Genomic DNA, 24,085 nt, shown 5'->3' with positions numbered 1-24,085 from the left:
CCTTGATTCTGATGGGGAAGACCGCTTCCTCAGTCGTCAAAAAAATCTGGCATTAAAACATCTGCTGACACAGCCAAGAAGACTTCACAGAAGACAGCCACAGAAGCTATCGGTCCAGAAATTGTTTTCTGCAGAGCCCTATCCTTAGCGAGATGTAAAAAAGATGCTTCAAAGGCAACTGTTCTCAGTTACCCAACAGGATTTGTGCCTATGTCCCTCTTCCATGCTGATGGATCAATAAGAAGAATAGACAAGGCTGAATTAGCGTATTAGCTGGAAGCTCAAGCTGAAATAATCCATGAGCTACCAGCATGCAACAAAGAAACCACAGTGTACATCAGAGATGCCATGGCAGTTATACAAATGATGACTGGAGACTTAATTCCTCACATTTGATGAGTTGGCTGCTGAGTACTCAAAGCAGGTCCTAAAAGGATTTGACAAAGCTAATTCCGTAATCAAAGTATGAGACAGGTATGACAACAGTAACTCTGTGAAAACTGCAAGACAGCGCCAGGCAGCATTAAGGCTGAATGCAAGATATGTCAAGTGATTGGTGAACACCAGTGCCTGTGTCTCCATGGCAAATGTTGCTAAAGGTAGCATCTAACAAGCACTTACTTCTATAATACCTCTGAATGCATGGTTCAAAATGCAGCAAGTGTAGAAAAACACCCAACACAAACACTTCTCCTTGTTGGAGACTTTTCTAGTGGCAAAACAGCAAAGTCCATTACCAGGAGAGGTTCTGAATAAGCCTAAGACTTGTACAATACTCAAGAAGAAGTAGACACAAAGAAGCTTCTGCATCTTATCTATGCCAATGTGTTTTTGGGCCTCTTGCTGTCAAAGAAACTATAGTAGTTAGATCACCTGGTACAAATGTTTGGTCCTTGCTGTTCACTACTTTCCAAAAATGGCACACACAGATAACATGTGGATTGAAACAGGCACCATTCCCAGCGCAACTGATAAGTGTCGCTTCAGACATGAAACATGATTTCTGCAAAATGCTTCCAGCTGTACATGCATTAACAGAATGTGACTGTCATCCCTATTTGGTATTGGGAAAACAATGTTTAATGCTGTCAAAGAGAACTTACCACTCAGAAACCTTGCCAAATTGGTAGAGAGTGATGGACAAGCTGCAATTTCTGCAGCAAAGAAGACGGTACCAGTGCTGTATGACCAGAGCAAGAAAGAAAAAGGGGACCCAGAGACCCAAGTTGCTTGCACGCTAATCTAGCCATCAAAAAGGCTAAGTCAGTGGCAAAACTTCCACCACATGAGGACAGTTTTGACGCGCATATTGAAAGCTCATCTTGGCAAACGAAGATTTGGATGTCTTCACACATAGGTAAACCAGGTATTGAATCACCATTACAATACAGATGAAAAACGTGAATGATGAACTATTTCCTCTATTCAAAGGACCGATGGCATCTGAGCTTCTATAAGACTTGGTGCCTGAACCATTAAGGGTTGCTCACAATCAAGTGTCTATAGTCAGAACAATCCTCCTTGCGCAGAACTGGGTACACGCCAACACAATGAAGACTGTGGTAACCCACACATTCTGGGCAGAGATCATAATGACGAACAAGACTATGATAATGATGTTGACTACAAGTGTCACCAGTGCAATTACATTTCAATTATACCTGTACAAATGTATTGTTATATTTTGCTTTACCCTTTAGATTGTTATTGCATTGCTTTGAAATCATGAAGAAATCCAGTTTTATGTTTTGAGAGAATACATTGTTTAATGACTAACAGCAATGAATGCAAATATTTCAAAGTAGTCATTTTAACATCTTGATGGGGTCACTGTTTATCCCTGTTTCTACAGTAATGGCATCACTTTAAGATCAAGTATGATGTAGAGCTGTAAAGTAGACTTAATAGGCTTTCAAATGATGTGTGCACAGAGAGGGTACATTAAGTTGACCAAATCGGTGGTGTCTGCCACTCGCCTAAATGCCAGTAGTCAGATTATCTTGGGCAGTGATCACATCAGAATTCATTAGATAAACTTTGTCTAGGTGTAACCTTGTTTAGGTGGAAGACTTCCAAGAAAAATCTAGATGCTGCAGAAGTGCTGTTGCCAATTCTGTGGGTGAGTCTTCTTTCCAAATGAGCATAAACAGTGCCCCAGTATGGTAATAAAAGGTAACATTGATCCAAGTGGAGTCAGATAAAATGTAAAACTGACGCTGACCACTTCTAACCATATATCCAAATGGCACCTTTTACAAGAATAAAGGTGTGTCATAGGGCAGCCCCACCTGGGGCATCCCTCTTCAGAAGGCTGCAGCACAAGCATGCCTGCTTTGGCTTCCCCTTTCTATGGCCCATGCAAAGGAACACTATTATCAGACACTGAATGACAGACTAAGCCCACCTCTGGGCTTAATTTATTCACATGCACCATTGTAGTACTTCCCCAAAAACTTCGGAGCAAAACCATTTTCAACAAACCCTCAGCAGGATTTCCCATTCCCCTCTCCAGAGAGATCAGCAGCAAGTCACCCACTCAAAAGTCAATAGCAGCACTCTCTCAGTTCCTTTGGCCCCTGATTCAGAGGTCCCCTCTCCAGACCTCCCTGCCTGATAGCAACCAAGCTTCCCACACCCATTCACTCAGTTCTTTGCCCTGAGGGCTCCCTCTCTTGCAGTGTTCACTTTCTCCAGGCCTCTTCGTCTGGGAGTCCTAATCCTACTCAGGGGATCCACCCTTACACAATACACTTTTTCATTCTGGTTGCCTTCCCTTGTCCAAGCTGGATCGTCCCCTTTTTCCTAGGGGCCACTGCCCAAGCCTTCTGCTCATCAAGCATCCCCAGCTTTGATCAGTTCCTACCAACAACTTTGTTCAAGTTCTCTCTACTGGATCTCCTGAAGTTCAGTCCTAAGGAACACCTTTCTTGCTGCTTCCTGTCTCAGAGTCTCAGGCTGCTCTCTCCTGCACCTCTGATGCCTGACTCCAACTTTCCAGGTCTTAGACAGCTCTGACCTTCTAATTCGCCTCTCTCAAGGCCCTTCCTTTAAGCCTAACAAGGGGTCCTCTGACCAGTCACAAGTACACAGGTCTCTTCCCTCTTAAAGGGCTAATGTCACCTTGTGACAAGGTATCAGCCAGCAGCTAGTTCTAGCTGGATACTAGTGAAACTCCATCAGATGGAGCAGAGCCTCAGCTGGTGTAAGTTGTCATAGCTCTACTGACATCAATGAAGCTATGACACTTGATACCAGTTGAAGATTTGCCCTTGTGTGCAATTTTTAATCATACCTTGGCTTGTCAACAAAGACATCAAATGGAATAGTGTAAGAGATGCCCATAAGGTTGCTTACAGTAGCTTTACAAGTGACTATACAATGAAGACTAACTTCCATAAATAAGTCTTTTCATTTTACTGATACCATGAAATTGCCTGTTACTAATCCTAGTTAAAAAAACTAGATTAAGATGGAATTAAAATTGAGAGCATATAGCAATACTTTAGGGTAAAATGCATTACAGGGGACGTTGCAATTATCTCAAAACCAAGCATTATAAAAGCCAGGAAATTCATAGTTGAAGTTAAACAAAGGAATTTCAAAACATGTTATAGTATGCATAATTAAAGCATCATAGCAGTTTTAACTCTGCCCTATAACGACAATATGCAATAGCCAAATGATTATTATGGAATTTCAGTGCTTGTGGTGTCAGATTAGATAAAACTGATTTTAAGAACAGATTTCCCTCCCCATGCCAACTGCATCACTTCAAGTCAGAAAACCCTAAACAGAAAGCTTCATATTTGTCCCATTAGGACACATCCGCTTGAACAGAGGCAGCTGATCCAGTCCAAATTGACGGTGAGTTTATTAAATGTGATCAAATGGGAGAAATTGACCTTATGCCCTCTCACTTGTTTATTATGTATAAAGAAAGCCTAAAGGGATGGGGTTGGGGGGAGAATGCTCCTCCACTTTCTAATTCAAAATAAAAGTAATTTAAATCTTGTTCACACTGTAATGCTATGGTCAACTGGAACATTAGCCACTCTGAAACCCAGCCAAATAATGACATCGCGAGAAATTGAAGCATTTGAGAAGCAAGGAATTCTTAGACAGTTACAAAATGCTATTTGGGGATAGTTTGTCAATGTCTCTTTAGTTCCAATACCTGTTGAAAGGAGGTTTTTATATGATTCAGCACTACACTCCTTCAATTCAGGTGACAACTCACAATAAACCTCCATAAGAGCCTTTCGCAGAGGGAGGCCTCACTCCAGCAAAACCAGGAAAGACCAGAGATGACATCCCTAATATTTCTAAAGTAAGACAGTCTACACACAAAAGTTGTGCCAATTTCACTAAATCAGGCCACCAAGGAAAAGACGGACTCCAATCACCCATACAAGAGAACACTACGCACACACACTATACAAAAACAAAGTTGCATACAAAGAAAATTCCATACAAAGATCTTGGAAGAAGGGGGAAAAAAAGCAGGTAAAATACAGAGCTTAAATTTTAATGTCACTGAAGTCCAGACTACGTTGTTTATACTGATAAACATTTAAGTTAATTTGCCCACAAACAGCTAGTACATACCTGTTGCCCTTTACTGAAGTCTTAAAAATGGCTTTACACCTGTCTCCACATCCTTGCCTAGGGAAAAAAAAGTATGTAAAACTTTAAAAAGAGTCTCTCTGACATTATATAAATTAAGGCAGAAACAGTGGATTATGACGTTTAAAAAACCCAATCACTGTCATTCTACAATGCTGGTCTAGAGTCACCAGTTACATCTTGATTATTTTGGCAGTCCCTGCTTAAAACAGTTCAAGTCTTTTACCTATGTTTGTACATCACTGAGCACAAGGGAGCCCTGATTTTAATTATAGCCTGTGGACACCATCATAAACAAGTGCAATGGCATTAACAAGTCAAAAACCACAATTTAGCTGAGCAGTTGAGACAGTATCAGATTACAATATGTTAAGAAATAATTTTCCAATACACAGCACCGGGAGAATCAAGTCAAATTTGCTTTTCACCCACATCCTCATCGTATATTGGAAATAGTCTTTTATATAGCATCACTTAAATCATTGTGAATTACTTTATGCTCATTGGTTGAGCCAGTTTTCCAAATTTAAGGGGTAAAAATAGAAACAATTATAATTTGGACCCTGCCTTCTAGATTCCAATAAAATGCTAGAAGCAGCATGTACAGTATAAAGATTTAGATGACTGTATCAATATGAAGTACCATGATACCATTTGAGAATATCTTATTTAAACTTTATGCATATTACTTCTGGAAGATGGAGTGCTTGACAACTAATGCCAATCTCTGAATTATACTCCTTCCAGTGCACAGTGATTCACATATTACCTGCATAAACTCCCACAGCACATAAACATGTTTTGGGCCCAATCTTGTGGTCCTGAGACTGACAAAATTCCACATTGACTCCAGTGGGTGCTGTCTTGAATAAAGATCAATCGATTAATGATGGTCAGCTGATCAATTAAATTAAATTGTAAATTGTTAGGGCCAATAGCAGTGTCTTCATGTTTTTGTAGAGTGTCTAGTGTAATCCTGATAGGTGCCTGAGTTCTAGTGTACTTAATACATCCAGCAATTTTAACATTCAAGTCTCAATTAAAAATTTAGATTTCATTTTAAAAGCTCAAGTATGCTCCCAATACCTTAACTTTTATGGAAAAGCTCTGCTTTAAAATTACTGTTTTTCCTGTTATAATTCATGCAAATTCCTCAAAACTATGCATCTGCTATTATGGGAGGCATAATTAGTAAATATATTCTATACATTTAGGCCTCATCTTAACTAGGAAAAAAGATGCATTTTTACCATGGGTTAACTACCATGTCTACACTACAGCACCTACAGCTGCATAGCTACAGTGCTCTAATGTAGATGCTTCCTGCAATTTATGGCATTTTTTCCCGTTGATGTAGGTAATCCATCTCTCAGAGTCAGTAGCTAGGTTGATGGAAGAATTCACTTAAGTTTAGGAGTAGATCAGGCCTAGTACAAAAGTAAAATCATAGTGCAGACAATGTTGTTATAGCCATGTCAGTCCCAGGACATTAGAGAGACATCTTTTATTGGACCAACTTCTGTTGGTGAGACTCATGGACTCAGACTTTAAGGCCAGAAGAGACCATCATAATCATCCAATCTGAGCCCTCGCACATTGCAGGCCACAGAACCTCACCCACCCACTCCTGTAATAGACCAATAACTTCTGGCTGAGTTATCGAAATCCTCAAATCATGATTTAAAGACTTCAAGTTACACTAGTTTAAACCTGCAAGTGACCATGGCTGCAGAGGAAGATGAAAAACTCCAAGGGTCTCTGCCAATCTATAACAGGACTGTAACAGGGTTCAAAAAAGAACTAGATAAATGGAGAGGATAGGTCCATCAATGGCTATTAGCCAGGATAGGCAGGGATGGTGTCCTTAGCCTCTCTTTGCCAGAAGCTGGGAATAGGCAACAGGGGATGGATCACTTGATTACCTGTTCTGTTCATTCCCTCTAGGGCACCTGGCATTGGCCACTGTCGGAAGACATGATACTGGGCAAGATGGACCTTTGGTCTGATCCAGTATAGCCGTTCTTATATACGTAATCTGACTATGGGGAAATTCCTTCCCGAGCCCAAATATGGTGATCAGTTACACAGTGAGCACATGAGCAAGACCCAGCAGTCAGACACCTGGGAAAAATTGTCTGTAGTAACTCAGATCCCTCTCTATTGTTCCATCACTGGCCACTGGAGATATTTGCTACTAGCAATTGCAGATCAGTTATATGCCATTGTAGGCAGTCTGATTATAAGATCCTCTCCATAAACTTATCAAGGTCAGTCTCGAAACTAGTTACGTTTTTTGCCCCCACTTCCTCTCCCTAATAGTGTGGGCAACACAGCTGAAATTTTAACATGTGTTAGCAGGTGAAGGAAAACACTAAGCTCTCTCCTAACCTATTAGCCAACATTATAAAAATATGTTTTTTTCCTAGCATGGACACTCCTATAGGTTTCAGACCAGTGCTGAATGTTCTTGACAAGCTACTGAATTAAAGTGTGATTTTTAGTAGACAACTGTGATACTTCCCAGGGTACCCAAGGTTGTGAGGCACCTCACTACCACATGCCCTTAGCATAAGGAAGCTTTGTGCCTTCCGTGGGTCATATCCCCAAATCCAATGGCCACAGGCAACACAAGCACTCCTCTCTAGGCCTCACCAGCTCCAGTTACTCTACAGGTTAGCAATAGGCACACTCCAACCCTCGAAGGAGATGCGCAGTGTCCAGCCTCTGTTCCACTGAACACTCATAGTATTAACCAATTTCTTGCTTCTAAAGAAACAGTACACCCCAACTTACCAGTTCCACTTCAGGTTATCTCTCCACTTAACACACAACACTCTGATACATTTATATTGAAATCAAGTATAAGTTTATTTAACACAGCACAAAGATTCAAGTAATAGCAAGTAGTAGGATTGAAAACAAATGTTTACATATTAAAAAATCCTAACACACATTCTAGAACCTAGACTTAACTAACTAGATACTTTGGTGTCTTGTAGAGTAGAGTAATGCTCACCCAAAGGTCTTGCAGCATTTTATAGACAGGCTAGGCTGTGATTCTCCTTTCACAAGGCAGGCACGCTGTCAGCTTGTCTCCCAATATATACAAATCCCATCCTTTGACTTCATTCATAAGCAGGCTGCCACTCCCCACCCCTCTATTGTTTTGTTTCTTCCTGTAGATTCTCTTACAGATTTTGCAACCTTTCGACTGGCACCTGGCTCAGTATCCAAACAACATTTTGTTGTGAGACAGACAACATACAACACACAAATGACCAGACAGAGGCATAAGCGTCTGTTACCACCTGCCTGAAAGGAACATGTCCAAGGCATGCACATATCACAACAATGTTGTTCAATTCTATACACAAAGAAAAACAGTTCTATTATTAATAATTTGTATTGCAGTAGCAATGAGAAGTGCCCCCAATCATGGGTTTTGGCCAGTCCCATTATGTTAATCACAGTACAAACAAGATGCCATCTAAGTCCCTGATCTTACAACAACTTAAGCACATGGGTTGCTTAACTTTATACACTGTTAGTAAAGTTAAACATGTCTTTAAAAGTCTTTGCAAGGTTGGGGCTTAAGGGAGTAAGTATCCAGCTGTTCCTGATTATTTGTCCATCTTCCTGTGGCACAATCTCTTGATAGAAACAAAAGAAATGGGGGAGGGGAGCCAACAGGCAGACCAGAAATATACCACCACCACCAGTGAAAGCTTAATACAGGAGAAAAAGATATTCCTTTAACAGTTTAGTTTGATTATTAAAATGCACTTCAATACTGAAATCAAAAGAACTACTACACTTAGAAATACAGCCAACAAAACACTATAGATCAAAATTGCCATTAGTTTTGTTAAAAAACTTATCTTGTGACTGGTATTTTTGGTACCACGCACAAAATAAAATCTTCATTTTGGAAGAAAGATTTATGCTGTGTTTTCTTACAATGAAGGAAAGTATGCCAAAGAAATTAAGACAAAGAAACTGTCCCTCAAATTACACTTAAAGTATTTTACTGTTAATAAAATGTCATCTTAGGAATTAAAACGCCCTGGAAATTAAACCAAGCTTTATAGTGGTATTCCCCACCGTCATAGCAACAAAACTGAAGAAAGATTACTCTTGCAAAACAACAATAGAGAATTAAACCTGATATGTTAGAGGAAAGATATTCTATGAAGAGTGGACTAAAGCAGTGGTTCTCAACCCGCAGCCCACTTGGCACAGAGGTGTGGCCCACATGACACTCTCAGTTCCATACAGATAGTATCTATATTGTATGGATGTGACCCACAAAACACAGAGCTGCATATGCGGCCCACAATGGTAAATAGGTTGAGAACCACTGGACTAAAGCATATTCCAAATGTATTCATTTGTTAAAATCAGCTTGCACCCCAAAAATAGACCACTAATATGTAAAAAGAAAAAACTTCCAGAGGGGTCAGTTTCCACCATACTGTTTTATAATAAAAATGTTTGTCAGATCTCACTAAAATAACTACCAATGTTACAACAGTCTGCTTCACAAATATTCTTTGACATACAATTTGTTTGTACCTATTTTGAAGTCTGAACTTGCAGCTATCAAGGCTACTCAAAAGTAGCCATTCAACAGGCACCTGCATCTTTTACTCATCTATTTCCATCTTCTCAAAGGACAAACTCCCAAAACACTGATTTCATTATGAACAATCTAAATTGTGAAAGTTAGTATCAAATCGGAGAAGTCACACAAACCCTCCAAATATGTGAAAATATAACAGTCAGCCATCTGACACTTCTGAATGGAAAATCCTTCCAAAGGCTTTTCAAGGCAGAGATAAAATTAGATGAGAAGAGAGACAAGTGCAATGGTTTCCAGGGTTAGAGACTTTAAAAAAAGTCTACTGACATTGATCTCTGCCTTTCAAAAAATGTTAAGTACACACAGCACAAAATGTAAGTTACCTGAATTTAATGTGCAAGCAACTGGATAAGGAAATCTGCATAGAAGCAAACCCAGCCACCAACTACAGCTCTTTCTGCTACCTTCACATACCTGCCTGAGTGGACTGAAATCAATGCAGAAGAGGAAATGCGCTAGAAAGATTAGTGAAAATTAATCTGCTTTCATTAATGTAACTAGCACAGCACCAGATTGGTTTTTAAATCTTTCCATAAAAAGTTATAATTGCAGATGCTTAAACAAAAACACAAACAGAAGTGACAGAGGAAGTAGAGACTAATAACTGAGCATAAGAAGCAGAAATACTACAAGTAACAGCACATCACGAGTGACATTTGAAACACTCATCCTAGTATAATAGAAGAGATAAATAGCAACAGTCTTTGTCTTGTCTGTAGCAGACTGCAAGCCCTTCAAGGCACAAGCTGTCTTTTCTACGTTTTGTGAAGCCAGATGGATATGTACAGCTATTTATTAATAAGCAGTCTCAGCAAGACCATCCCCTATCTCTCTGGTCTTCCCCATGACCCCACCTCTGTGTGAAAGGAGACCAAGAGACTCGAGGATTCTCAACCTGTGAAGATGTGAACAAGAGATCAGAGTCACCAGTGCCGATAACCAAAGTGCCCCAAGGCAACACACACACACCCCACAAGCCCGCTCCTAAAGAGAAACACGCGCAGGCCGCTGCGCCAGACTCCTTATGAGACGAGGGGCAAGTGGCTTAGGCTGCCTGTGCCTCCGCTTTCCCGTCTGTCAAGCGCGAGCGGAGGGGGTCCCTGGCTGCCTGTCGGGGCGCTGTGCGGGCACCTCGCGGGGGCAGCGCTCCCAGCCCCGCCAGCGCCAGGCGCGCGGCAAACGCCTTGGGGCAGAGCCTGAGACCCTCTCTCGTCTCGCTGCGAGGGCGCCGGGAACACGCGGCCCCAAGGCCGGCACGAGCGATCGGGTTCGGGTCAGTCCTCGCCGCTGTGATGACCCAGGCCAGCCGGGCTCGGCAGCTCCGCAGACTGACCCCTGCTGCCGGCTTGGAGCCGGGGCAGCGCCCCCGCCGCCTCGGGTCAGGGCGCCCCCGCCCAGGGCCATGCCGGGGCAGCAGCAGCACCGGGCACCCGCACTCTGAAGCCCGTCGGGCAGGGACACCCCAGGCGCGGCGGCGGCGGCGGCGGGGGACGAGGGGGGACTCCGCTGCAGGGAGCGCCTGACAGCTCTCGGACCCGGGACCTCCCCAAGCTGCCGTTACCCGGCGGTTCTAACAGTCCCAACGGCCAAAGTCTCCCAGCCCCGCCAAGAAAAGTTCCCTCAGCCCGAACAGCCGCTAGTCAGACTCACCCCTCCCGCCCAGCGGCGCCGCCGCTCCGGAGTCCGCCGCTCCCTCACCCCGAGACGCCACCTCTCCTCCGCTCACTGAGTTACTAGCCTCGGGGGCTGCCTGGCGGCGAGGGGGGAAAGTGAGGGGCCGACCCCGCCCAGCCTGTCCTTGCCTGGTTGCGGCGTCAGCCAATGGTGGGGCGACGAGCCGTCACGCTAGCCTATGGGATGGCACAGAGGGTGGGATTTAGAACGGGCTCCTCCCTCCTTTTTCCACTGGTTGGATCTGTCCTGTTCGGGGGGGAGGGGGGAGAAGAGGGACGGGGTGGGGTGTGTGGGCGGGGATACAGGCTGTGGGCGTGGTTTCCAGACCTCTCGACATCTGATTGACAACAGAGGGTCCATTCAGCCCCTAGTGTTCTGGGGTCAGGGGCGGTGAGAGTGTCCTTCCCGTCCTCCTGCTCGTGCAGCTGCTCTGTTCTCTCAGGACACCGGGGCCTGGTGCCTTGACAGTGACACGGGAACTTGATCCTGTGAGCTACTGAGCTGCCTGGATGGCTGCTGTAGAGGAGGGGAGTGGAGGGGCTCAGCATCTTGCAGCAGCGGTTCAGCACTTCCCATGATGGAGCCCATAAACATTAGAGGCCTTGACAACCTTAAGGCATAGATTGCAGGGGAACTAATAGAAGCAAATCCATTTTAGCCTCACTCTTAATCAGAGCTAGGCCCAAACCACAAGATGGGATCCAAACCACCGAGTATCCTGTGCTGAACTGCCAGGTTCTATATCTGTACAATACATACCAGCTCCTCCTTTAATAACCATTCTTAAAGCTAGCTAGACTATGTAGTATAGCAACTGTAGTGGCCACACACCCATTCCTATATGTTCTGTTTTGCCTAGGTCTCTGACTTTTGGTTGTGCATTTAAATCAGGGCAAGTACACTTGCTACCAACAATGTGAACCATGTACACTTAAATTGTAACATAAATTATTAACAATAACCAATTAGCTCTACACTCCCTGATTTCATTCACCACAGGTTCAGGAAACATTTCTTACTCAGACAAAATATTATCGTAATGAAATTTCAGGAAGAAAGAGCTTGATCCACTTTAAGGATTGATGCTTTCATTTTAGGATACAACTTGGCAAAAACAAAATCTTAAGATAAAAAAAATTATCTCAGATTTGGAGCTCAAAAAAGGATGGAAAATTTCCATGAATTAAAAAACCCACTAACGACCAATAGGCCTGAAATGTGTTAATTTCAACTTTCAGTCAGCGTTCAGGCACATTGGTGTCGTAGCATGAACAGACACATATACTTGTTTTACTGTTCTCTATATATCAACCAATTTTGATAATTGTTTAGAAATAAAAATAGGGTTGACAATGTAGGCAAATTATTACCTAAAGTAATGTGAAGTGTGAGTTACACAGCCCTGACAAATAGATGCTTAAAATGGAAGTGCTGACTGACCCTTACGTGGTACATTCAGAAGCCTTAATGAGAACACCTCACCTTTAATCTCTTCCATTCATAAAGAATAAATGTTAAATGTTGATCAGCGTTTTCCACTTTTTTATGTACATATGTAGTGTCTTCTTACCAACCCCTTGGAAATGAAAAAACTGTGATGAAGGATTTCAACTTTGCATCAATCATAAATAAGGCTTTCTTCTATCATAGACACTCTGTAATTCCAAAACCTACACTGTAAAAAGAAAAGATACTTCACTTTTAAAAAGCTAAAATTAAGTGATAAGGTCAAATTTATGCTGTTACAGTGGTGAGGAACAAGACAAAATTAATTTTTTTTGCACAGTCATTTTGTTTTATGAGTAACCATTTGGATTATCATAAAGAACTAATTTAAAATAAAATTAAAGGTACTTTATCATTTGTAAAAGTGTTACAAAGATTATGTATTAATCATGAAAATACATCTACATAGTAGTTTCAAGGATTAATAAGGATTTAATGAGTCACTGTTATTAATGCAATTTTACACATGATGAAACTAAGGCATAGAGATTTTTGACTTGCCAAAAGTTAAATGATAATCAGTGTCAGACCCAGCACTAGAATTCAGGATTGGGCCCTTTGACACTTACTTTATAACAGGGGTTCTCAAACTGGGGGTCGGGACCCCTCGGGGGTTGCAAGGTTCTTACATGGAGGATTGCAAGCTGTCAGCCTCCACCCTAAGCCCCGCTTTGCCTCCAGCATTTATAATGGTGTTAAATATATTTTTAAAGCATTTTTAATTGATCGAGGGGTCGCACTCAAAGGCTTGCTATGTGAAAGGGGTCACTAGTAAAAAAGTTTGAGAATCACTGCTCTATAATGCTGTTTTCTCAAACAATTATTCATTTCAAAGCCCTGCCCTTATATATCATATGGACAATATTAACAGGTGAAGTACACCCTATTGTCCTACACTAGTAGATACCTATACTCACACAAAACTCTGTTGACTTCAACATATGTCTGTGATGTGTGGATCTCGTTGCAGAATTGGGGCCTTAGCCAGGTCTCTGTATTTACCGATTCATATCTTACTTGCTGAACTGGATGTATACTTGGATGTCTTGACATAGATCGGGGTGGCCAACCTGTGGCTCCGGAGTCACATGCAGCTCTTCAGAAGTTAATATGCGGCTTCTTGTATAGGCACTGACTCCAGGGCTGGAGCTACAGGTGCCAATTTTCCAATACACTGCTCAATCCCTGGCTCTGCCACAGGCCCTGCCCCCACTCTACCCCTTCCCGCGCCCTCCCCTGAGCCTGCAGTGCCTTCACTCCTCCCCTCTTCCCCTCTGAGCCTCCTGCATGCCATGAAACAGCTGATTGGGAAGTGCGGGTAGGTGCTGATCAGCAGGGCTGTCAGTGCGTGGGAGGTGCTGGGAGCTGGGGGGGGGGGGCTGCTGGGGGGCTGCTGACGTATTACTGTGGCTCTTTGGCAATGTACATTGGTAAATTCTGGATCCTTCTCAGGCTCAGGTTGGATACCCCTGAAATAAATGCATGTAGAAGTATATAATCCAATGTGTATTATTTTGTTTACAATAAATCTATGATTACTTTTAAAGACCTGTCCATTTATAATTACTTATGCCTCCATTGCTCAGTTATTCATCTCTGCCACACTCCTAGTGTGTTACCACTGAAAAGTCTGAATTTAATAGGGTGGTAGTTTTTTGTGACATGGGATAAACATGCAAAGTGATTTTCCTTACTCAGGCTGGCCGCTGGAAGAGGTGGGGCTTATCAACCCCAACACTCCATGGTAAACAGGAATGGGCACTGTTAGAGAGAATAATTGTAGAAACAACCATTTGGTTGTTTATGTTAAGTTAAGCTAAAAATAAAGGCTAATCTTAGGAAGAGGATAAATTTGAATAACTCCAACAGGGCTTGAGTCTTCTGATTTAGACATATGTAAGTGAGAGGAGATTCAGATGCAATGTTTGTACCGGGCAAGGAGCAGGGTGAGTACTTCACCTGCATACAGTGAGGTAAGAGAGAGACTTTTGATTTATTTTTAATTCTATAGCTTGAAAGTGACTTAGAAGCAGCAACCGTCCTGATCACATCTATTAATTGCAAAAGTGGTATAGCGTGATCATAATCCTAAATGGCAAAGAATCCTGTGGCACCTTATAGACTAACAGACGTTTTGGAGCATGAGCTTTCGTGGGTGAATACCCACTTCGTCGGATGCACTTTGCATCTGACGAAGTGGGTATTCACCCACGAAAGCTCATGCTCTAAAACGTCTGTTAGTCTATAAGGTGCCACAGGATTCTTTGCTGCTTTTACAGATCCAGACTAACACGGCTACCCCTCTGATACATAATCCTAAATGCTGCTAATCAATTATTAGTTTTATTGTTAGTGAAGAGTTATGATTGTAATAGTTAACACAAACTGGTGTTATGAATCCCATACAATGATAAGAAGGTGAATACCCCACACTGACAACGCTGAGATTTTAGGTCATAAATTAGTTTGCCTTGTATTATCTTAACAGGTTTTAACACTGTTTAAACTATTTTGGTGCTTTAAGCATTTTAAATGGCTTTTCTAGCTATAGTGGCTTTGTAATGTTATTAATGGTCCACATACTTTCCCAGGAATGCGTGGATTCTTATTTCAGTAATCATATTTTTATTGCTGTGTGCGCATGTGAACCAAATTTATTACCTTTTTTTTTCTTTTATTCGTTGCAGCTCTCTTATCGCTAGCAAAGGGCCATTTCAAATTACCTAGCAAGAGTTCCTTTCAGGCTGATAAGGACTACAAAGAATAAAAACTTCAGTTGCACTTCCACTGACAATTGGTGATATTCAGTGCTGCCTTTAAAATAAGTGTTCCAGAAAGTTGTTTCATTACAGGGTTTCAGAAAATATTTTTGTTCCCAAGGAAAATAAATTTCTAACCCTCAACTTCACTTGTTTTGTTAGCAGTTCATTCTGCACTAAAATAAATTTAGTTTTAATTTTAATTTCATATATTTATATTATAAATGCACAGTAGTTTGCAAGCGTCTTTAAAAAGCAGAAATCCTTGATAACTAAATACTTAACTGTAATCTGGGGTCATATGATTAGGTACCCAGAGCTCAATTCAACTAGTAACATTATTAAAATAACAAATCTGAGCCTTTGCTATGGAAAATCTGAAGTTATTTCTGTTATATTATCTTATATCAAATCTATAGCATATGAGACATTATAGAGGACACACTTTAGAGCGGGGTGCTGAAATTGGGACTCTTAAGACTTCTTGTTCCTGGGTCACTGTTCAAATCTAGGTCAGGTCAGTTGCAGCTGGAAGTCATTACCATCTGATGGCCATTGGTGGCCTGTGTGAATGGAGTAGTCATTCTTCAGTTCCTAGCAGAAACTTATCCAAATCTCAGAACCAGATTCGAAGTGGACACCCATTGGAACCTTGATTAGCAATCTCAAAGAGATCAAGGATTGAAGCCCCGATCATGCAGACACTTAAACCTTTAAGTAGTTCCATTAAATAGAACTATTCATGTGTGAAGTTACTTTCATGCAAAGCAGTTGACTGAAGGACCACTGAAGTCAATAGAATGACTTCCATTGAATTCAATTAACTTTGGATAACTTAAAGTCTGCCAGGGTACAGCCTGAATGAACTATATTCTGACCCTCAAAATTGTCCTAGAATAGGGTGACGCATGATAGTGGAAGATTGTGTGAAAGCTTGCAATTCCCCAACCTGTGCTGTACTCCTTTCTAACTATACAGAAGACTTCAGTCTTCAGGGCTATCCGTTTGAAATCTTTCAGAAGGAATAAACTCAACAACAAAAAATGAGACCTTGTCAGAAAAAAGTCACCAGAAAGCAGAGCTAGGTGGGAAACAGGATTTCCATTTCACAGAAAATTCTGACATTTCAAATTTTCCTTTTGTCCTGAATTGGAATCAAAAGTCAAAATTCCCCACCAAACAAATATTCCAAAATATTTCATTTTGGGAACGCCGAAACCAAATTATCAAAACATTTAGATGAGCTCAAAACATTTTGTTTCAGCCTTATCATTTTGAATTTTAATATAATTAATATCACTATTTCAGCAAGGAATTAAATGATTTGATAATTTCCCATCATATTTTTTGATAAAATCAATATGGTCCCAGAAAATATTTCAGTGTCATCGAATCAGCATTTTCTGACAGAATACTGTTCTGGAAAATGTTTGACCAGCTTTGCCAGAAAGATGGAGACTATCTCTTTATAGTAGTTGCTTGGCTGTCAAACTAAAAGATCAAAGATCATAGATACTAGTTTTATTTTTTTTATAGTGTCATAAAACATTTTAAATTACAAAAGCAGAACAATGAAAACAGTTACAAACGTTTTATTGATCAATTGACTGTACTTATGGTCTTCTTGAAGCAGGGGTTTTCAAACTGGGAGTCGGGACCCCTCAGGGGGTCGCGAGGTTATTACATGGGGGGTCATGAGTGGTTAACCTCCATTCCAAACCCCACTTTTCCTCCAGCATTTATAATGGTGTTAATATATATAAAAATGTGTTTTTAATTGATAAGGGGGGGTCGCACTCAGAGGCTTGATATGTGAAAGGGGTCACCAGTACAAAAGTTTGAGAACCACTGTCTTAAAGGAACACTGTCAGCTTTAAAATCATATATTGGTACAGCAATTTAAAAAATCATTTCCTTAACTTTATAACAAATAACATGTTATATTATCAAATCTGAAAGAATTTTTCAAAGAATATAATTTTATTTTTAACACATGCTTCTTGTCTCCTTTGTGCAGTTCACTTGCACTGGACTTGGACAATGGAAATACACAAATCTATTTTTGCATTTGTCTCTACTCAGTTTCTCTTTCCAGGTTTCATGTGCTTGCATAAAGCTGCAATATCTAGTTGCAAATTCCTTCAGAGGAATATGTACTTACTATATTTAAAAAACACTCCAATGGAATTTAAAACAAAATAATGGAAGCTTTTCTGCTGGGCTTGGGTTTTCAAATACTAATTTTCACAAAACCCAGATTTAGGGTCAAATTTGAGCTGATGGTGTACCTGTAAAGGCCAGTTCTCTAAACAAAATGCTCAATGCCAGAGTCTCACATAAATATGATTAACGGATAATGTTCTATAACCTTGGAGAATAGGAAGCAATAACTCTGATTTTGATTAAATACTGCAGGGAAGCATCTGCAAGGCATCTGATAACATCAAAAGCTATTAATTCCACTGCCAGAAATGTTACTCGCATTATACTGTATGACAAGATTTAAAAAAAATGCAGCAACCAAATCAGAACAAATGCAAACCAAGAATAATATATTCTTACCTTAAGAGGGCTAGAAAGTCCTTTGCTGACTCTTTCTCAGACTTTTTAGAGAACACATTGGGTTGTGGTTGGGAAGGGTAATAGAACCAGCGTGAGGTTAAAAATGAATTCTTACTTTTGCAGGGATAGGTCCACAAAGTAAATTGTTTGTGAGTAGCATGTATCATGCAATTGGATATATATAGGCCTGAATATTGTCCTGTGATGAACAGATGCATTGGGGGGCAAGTGGTGGACAAGAATGCATAAAGATGTCTCTTCCAATTTAGTGTGTCTACGCATCAATGGGACAGAATTTATAGCACTCAAGAGCGCACCACAGAGTAAGGTTTGATTAAGGCAATCTGAGGCCCTAGCACACCATGACACAGGGCCTCTTGTGATTCCCATCCCTGCACTATGGCTCTGCCCACCATTTGGGGCACCAAGAGCAGGGCTCTCATGCATCATGCATTGTGTGACACTCCTGTATTTGTCAGCCCTGTCATGCCTGCCTTAGTCAAAATTTCATGCATCCAGCTAAACTGTAGCAGGGGCTGCAGTTCCTCCTGATGGACTCTATTGTACATGGTTATGGAGTGTGGCAGCAGCAGAACAACAGTGAGCAAGGAGAGGTGGGGGCTGGATGGGGAGCAGAGAAGGCATGAGTGAAGAAGGGAAAACGCTGATTTAGGGAAGGGGAAGCTGTGCCAGGTCCCAGAACCTCAAGGATCCTTGGGCTCCCATTGCATGAAGCTTGTCTTGCTGCTCAGAGTGTAGAAAAACAGAGGATTTCATTTAGTAGGGATGTCAAACAGGATAACAACTTCACTAGTCCTATCTCCACACATTTTTAGCGTGAAGTTTATGGTTATGTGCCAATTAATTTCAAATATGCAAATTACCTCATTAAATGTCATCCGTGGAGCTGCACAAAACTTGGCAGCTATGTGAGAGCACCTTGCCATCCCAGGGAAGTGGGGGCTGTAGTATGGGACTACCTTTTCCTCAGCCCCAGGAGCACTAGCTCTGGGGTGGCTCTGCAGTACTTACACCAGCATCTGAGATTTATGTGATTTGATAGGTATACCAGGTCTCGTGCACTCTTCTCCTCCTCTGGTGGAGAACAAAGGTTAACAGAGTACGCTAGTGCATGTTGGAATTCACACCTCTCAGAGCTATTGTTTCAGGCTCTCTGTTGACTCAGACATTTCTGCATCTATTACTCTTGGGTCACATTTTCAAGCTTTTGTTTGCAATCACAAGGGTTAGAAAAATCTTAGCATTTAAAACACAGAAAAGTAAGTTATTGTAGTGACATGACTCCAGGAGCCAGGAAACTAGAGACACCTATAGTGCCTACGCCTTAATTTGGTCCAACTAGGAGGAGGTACCAGCTAGTGCACTTTCTAATACACCATGGCCCCAGTTGCGTATGTCTAGGCCCCAAGGTGGCTAACATATATGCTGCAGTTGGCTCCACATTCTAATCAGACTGGAAACTACTTTAAAAAGGAGCAGCAGTAAGATGCACCCAGAGGTGCCTTTCAACCTGCCCTGAGTCACTCCAATCTCACTAATAGCACTGACACCACTATACAGGGTACAGAGTTGGTCCACAGCCCCCACCATGTGTGCAACTCCCATCAGTCCTTACTGGGGTCCTAACCCTGAGCTCACTCATGTTGTTATTAAAGTTTGTGTCATTTGTGATGGATAGTGGTTGATTTTTCTGGGCAGTGATTGGCCATATTTTTTCTCTTATAAAATAAATGGTAACTTTTTTCATGTATAATGTATAGTGTGTATACATGTATAATGTGTTAAGGTTTGAATATTTTTAAGACTAAGTGAAACCAAAAGTACAGTATCAAATTACTGTATTATGGAATGCTTTTAGGATAATTATGGGAACAATCTGAACGGGTTTATAAGTATTCTGAAATGGGATTACAGTTTTTTATAAGAAAATAGATGCACAACATTAAAACATACACACTCGAAACAAAACGCAAAATGTGTACTTGAGGCAGTCAGTTAATTTTGTTACCTTTTCTGGCAGATTATTACCAAGTTTATGTCATTTGCATTTATAATATTTGAGCTGTATCTTTAAAGGCCAATTCTCTAAACAAGATGCTCAATGTCTGAAAAACACTTTTTCCAGCTCTTATAATATGTTACTAATACTATGTATTACATTATGTCTTATTTTCTTAAAATTATTAACTGTTGTAATCCATTTTAAAATTGTTGTGGATGCAGAAGCACTTTTTCTTGTTATGTAGGTCTTGGATACTTTGAGAGAATTCAACTACATAACAAGTGAGTGTCTTCCACCCACCCCCATTCATAACTCTATCTCCATATAATTAAACAGATGCTTATATGGCTATAGTAGAAGAATAAATCCCTCCAGCTCTGAGATGGATTAGCTGATCCAGAGCACTCTGATAGTCAGCCAGGTGTCTGTTCCTCCTCTATCAGGAGCACTGGCTGCTTTTTTTGATTAAATACTTGTTTTCATTCCAGCAGAAGCTCTTTTCCATTCTGTCAAGGACAAACCCTGAGCCAACAATTTTTTAATTGTTTATATTTTATAAAAGACTTGCCTTTAAGTTTTCCTCTTGGTGAGGAAGGCCATGGAGCTGATATAATCACTTGGCCATCTTCCACACAGTTCATCTTTTTGATCATAGGGATTCGTTTCAGCCTCCAACACCATGCGAAGGAGAAGATTCTTAAATTAATCAGGACAGCTGCCTTCTCTGCTTTCCCTTCCCCCAAAGCCTGACATTTTAAAGAAGAGGGCATTATTAACACGCGGGGCTGTAATCTACAAAATAGAAAACATTCAAATTATGGATTTTTTGTTTGATAGCAGTGGATAGCCTGTTGGTTTAACGAAAAGCCACTTACATGTAGCTCAGCAGCTTACTTGCCTTACACAGCTTACTTTATGTTACATTCCTCCTGATTGTATGCTGCCTTGATTCATTCTGTCATGAAGAATGTATGTGTGGCATTGTATGAAAATTAAGGGAGATAATCCCCAGACTAACTATCAATATCAGTATCAAGTACTGAATCAGAAGTTTTGGAAGATCTGTGGGGGAAAAAAGTTTGGGATTCTCACTAGCTCTCAGGAATTGCTCTCCACTTGATACATGAAAGTTATTACTGCACATTTTTATAGGGCTGTGAATTTACAATTTAATAACCAGAGGAAGACACTTTCCCTATTTTTAACAGTTTGTATTCTAAGATTAACAAGATGTATGGCAACAGTTCAAGTGATGGAGGGTGCAGAGGGGTTGTTTATGATGGAAAAAAAGGTCAGAGGATATCCTGAAATTAGTTTTAAAGATGAATTTGAAGGAAAGAGAGGGTGTTTTATAGACAGAAAGCATAAGACTGTTCCAAACGAAGTATAGGAGGCCATATGAATGAAGGTGTACAACTGAGAAGGTAAGGTTACAAAGGAAACATACACATGCATGTATATGGACACACATACATATATAACAATAAATATTATACATATTTATAGAAACACATTCACATAATGCAAAAATTCCATTGCTAGTGGCTATTGTAACCTCTTACTATTCACCTTAATTAATGTTTTTAAAGTGTTGTGAAAATAGAAAGCTCTATATAAATGCTCAGCATTGTTATAACTACCTTGTTTGAATAAAAGCTGTGCATATTGTAAGAAAAAACATTTTTTGTTTGCTAGGCAAATGATATTTCTAGAATCTGTAGCCCCTATTGTATTTTCTATTGTCACAATGACATCTACTGGTAGGGACAGTTTAAACACCTGGAGAATTCTTTGTCCACACAGTAACACCTTTACAATTTTCATTCAAAATGTTTTTTGCAGACTTGCTTAATAACAATGTCACTACAGTGATGAAATTAATAGTAAGCAACAGGGTATCATTGTTCAAAGATACAACAGAAGCTATAAAATACAGCAAACCCTTCAAAAGCTATTTGATAAATGAGTGTAAAAAAATTTAATCCATATTCCATGTATCAAGTCAAAATACCAAACATCTAGTAAGGCCTTTTAATAATATTAGCTGATAAAGAAATAAACTTCTACTATGTTTAAAAATAAAACAGAAAACTGACTATACAAAATAAATATCTATTATTGTGGCACTGTGAAGTTGTGTAGGCCCAAAACTGTGGTTTTGTCAAAATAAATGAGATTTTAGAAATTTGTTATACAAAGCCTAATATGAACGAAAATAAATGGAGGCTTTGGGGGGTATTTTTATTTGTGTCACATTTCAATGTTTTCCTTTTATTTGCAATTAAAATATTATACATTTGTATGGAAAAAATGTTGCAGGTATAAAAATAATGTTTTTGGAAGGCAAATGCATATGTATCTTCATGTTTGTTCTTAACAGGAGCTTAGAATGTATTTGTTTGCTCGGGTATTTACTCAGGATCTTACTGTTTTTGTGGGTTTGGAGATTAGTGTCTGGAGTTTGTTCTGAATATAACTGGGGTATCCAACCATGTGTCTATTCTGAGCATAACTGGAAAATGTTTCCTTACCAGCTCTCTGGAAATAAAGTTCCAAAGAGAAGAATTGTTCTATTGTTTTATAAATTTTCCTTTTAACTCTTTTGCCATTGCAGGATCATGGATGTATCTTGGCAACAGTTTTAATAGAATGTCCCTTTTCATTTATAGAATACACAGTTGTACATGAATGCTCCATAGAGCAGATATTACAGCCCCAGACGTGGATGGGTCCATTGACCAGTGGAGGGAGGATGTATGCCGAGACACACTTATTCTCCTCCCTCTCCCTCTACACACACCCATGGAAGGGCCTTGTGAAGTCCAAAGGAGAAGGAGTAGTGCCATGGAAGCAACTGGCTTATAGTGGGAAAGGGGAATGTGTATGCAGAGGGAACTCTCAGCACTTGGATCTGGGGGCAGAGGGAGGGACCATCTCAATCTTAGTTTAATGGTACAGAAAGTCAGCTTATGCATTCACCTTTTTGGGGGGAAAGTAGTGGACACAGTGGGCCAAATTATGCTGCTATACAAAGCATAAAATTAAAGACAGACATTGTCCACGAAGCTCACCATCCAGTGACAGATAAGGCAAGACTCACCCAGAAACCCAGATGAAGGCTTTAATTTAGAATAATTATTTGATTGTTTCCTATAATCCCCTTTTTCTATAATATCAGAACAGAATGAGTAAGGTGAGTGTGGATTCGTTCAGAGACCTCAGGTGAATCCTTTGGGGAAGTTACATTGAGAAGAGAGTAGGGCTTAGTGTACAAGGACAGGGAAATTATTCCATGCATGGGAAACCCATTGAAAGAAAGCACAGATCTGAGAGTAGAAGAACATGAAGGCAGTAACAAGTCTGTCATCACTGGCCAAGCAAAGGAGGTGAGGGGCAATTCTTATGGAGAGAAGATTGTCGATGTAGGCTGGAGTGGAGTTGTGCAGGGCCTTGCAGGAAAAGCCATGACGTTTAAAGTCGATAGAGCAGGTAAGGAGGACCCAATGAGGATTCAAAGAGAGAAGCTAGTGGTCTGACAGAAAAGGAAGTTAATTTTGGACAAATGGGAGGGAAACAAACAATGTGGATGACAGGGAGGCTAGACAGGAGGCGACAATAATCATGGCAGGAGATGACCCAGACAAGGAGTGTCTGGACAGAAGGGAAAGATTAAATGGTTATATTTTAATGGAGGAAAAAGAGATTGGACTTGGTGACAGCCTAGATGTGCAAGAAAGAGAAGGAATCAAAGATGACCCTATAGTTTTGGTTGGAAGATGATTGTGGGTATAACCAATCCATTGGACAGCACTGTTGTTCCTTAGAAGGAATATGTGCCCTATTATCACATAGATGAGACACATGTTGACGTCCTCCAAAAGAAATCAAAGGTAGGTAAAGCTACAAACAGGGCTGGCTCCAGGCACCAGCCGACCAAGCACATGCTTGGGGTGGCACCTTGGGGCGGGGCGGCGCTCAGGTTTTTTTTTTTTTTTTTTGGTTCAGTGGGGCGGCGCTGGAGGGTTTTTTGGTTTGTTTGTTTTTGTTTCAGCCGGGCGGCGCTTGCGGAGGGGGGGAGTGTTTTGGCAGCATGGTGCTCGGGGGTGGCGGGGGCTTGGGCGGCGCGGTGCTTGACGGGGCGGGGGTTTGGGCGTTGCAGCGCTCGGGAGGGTGGGGACTTCAGGCAGCACGGCACTCGGGGGGGCAGGGGCTTCGGCGGCATGGCACTCGGGGGTTTTGGCGGCACAGTTCTTCAGGGAGGCAGGGGCTTTGGCGGCGCGGCGCTCGAGGGGGTGGGGG

General features: G+C 41.0%; 1 protein-coding gene across 1 annotated transcript in view; it reads right to left on the bottom strand.

The window, feature by feature from the left end:
• The window catches only part of FAM126A (family with sequence similarity 126 member A), a 98,919-nt gene extending 87,896 nt beyond the window's left edge, over window positions 1-11,023 (bottom strand). Inside the window, exons 1-2 of the mRNA XM_045006426.1 lie at window positions 10,913-11,023; window positions 4,606-4,662 (exon numbers count right to left, since the gene is read on the bottom strand). The gene's annotated coding sequence lies outside the window, so the exon portion shown is untranslated. The remainder of the gene's footprint in view (window positions 1-4,605; window positions 4,663-10,912) is intronic.
• Window positions 11,024-24,085: the final 13,062 nt, after the last annotated feature.

Source organism: Mauremys mutica, chromosome 2 (genome assembly GCF_020497125.1).
Source record: "Mauremys mutica isolate MM-2020 ecotype Southern chromosome 2, ASM2049712v1, whole genome shotgun sequence".
Taxonomy (NCBI): Eukaryota; Metazoa; Chordata; order Testudines; family Geoemydidae; genus Mauremys; species Mauremys mutica.
This window is presented reverse-complemented; position numbering and strand designations above follow the sequence as displayed.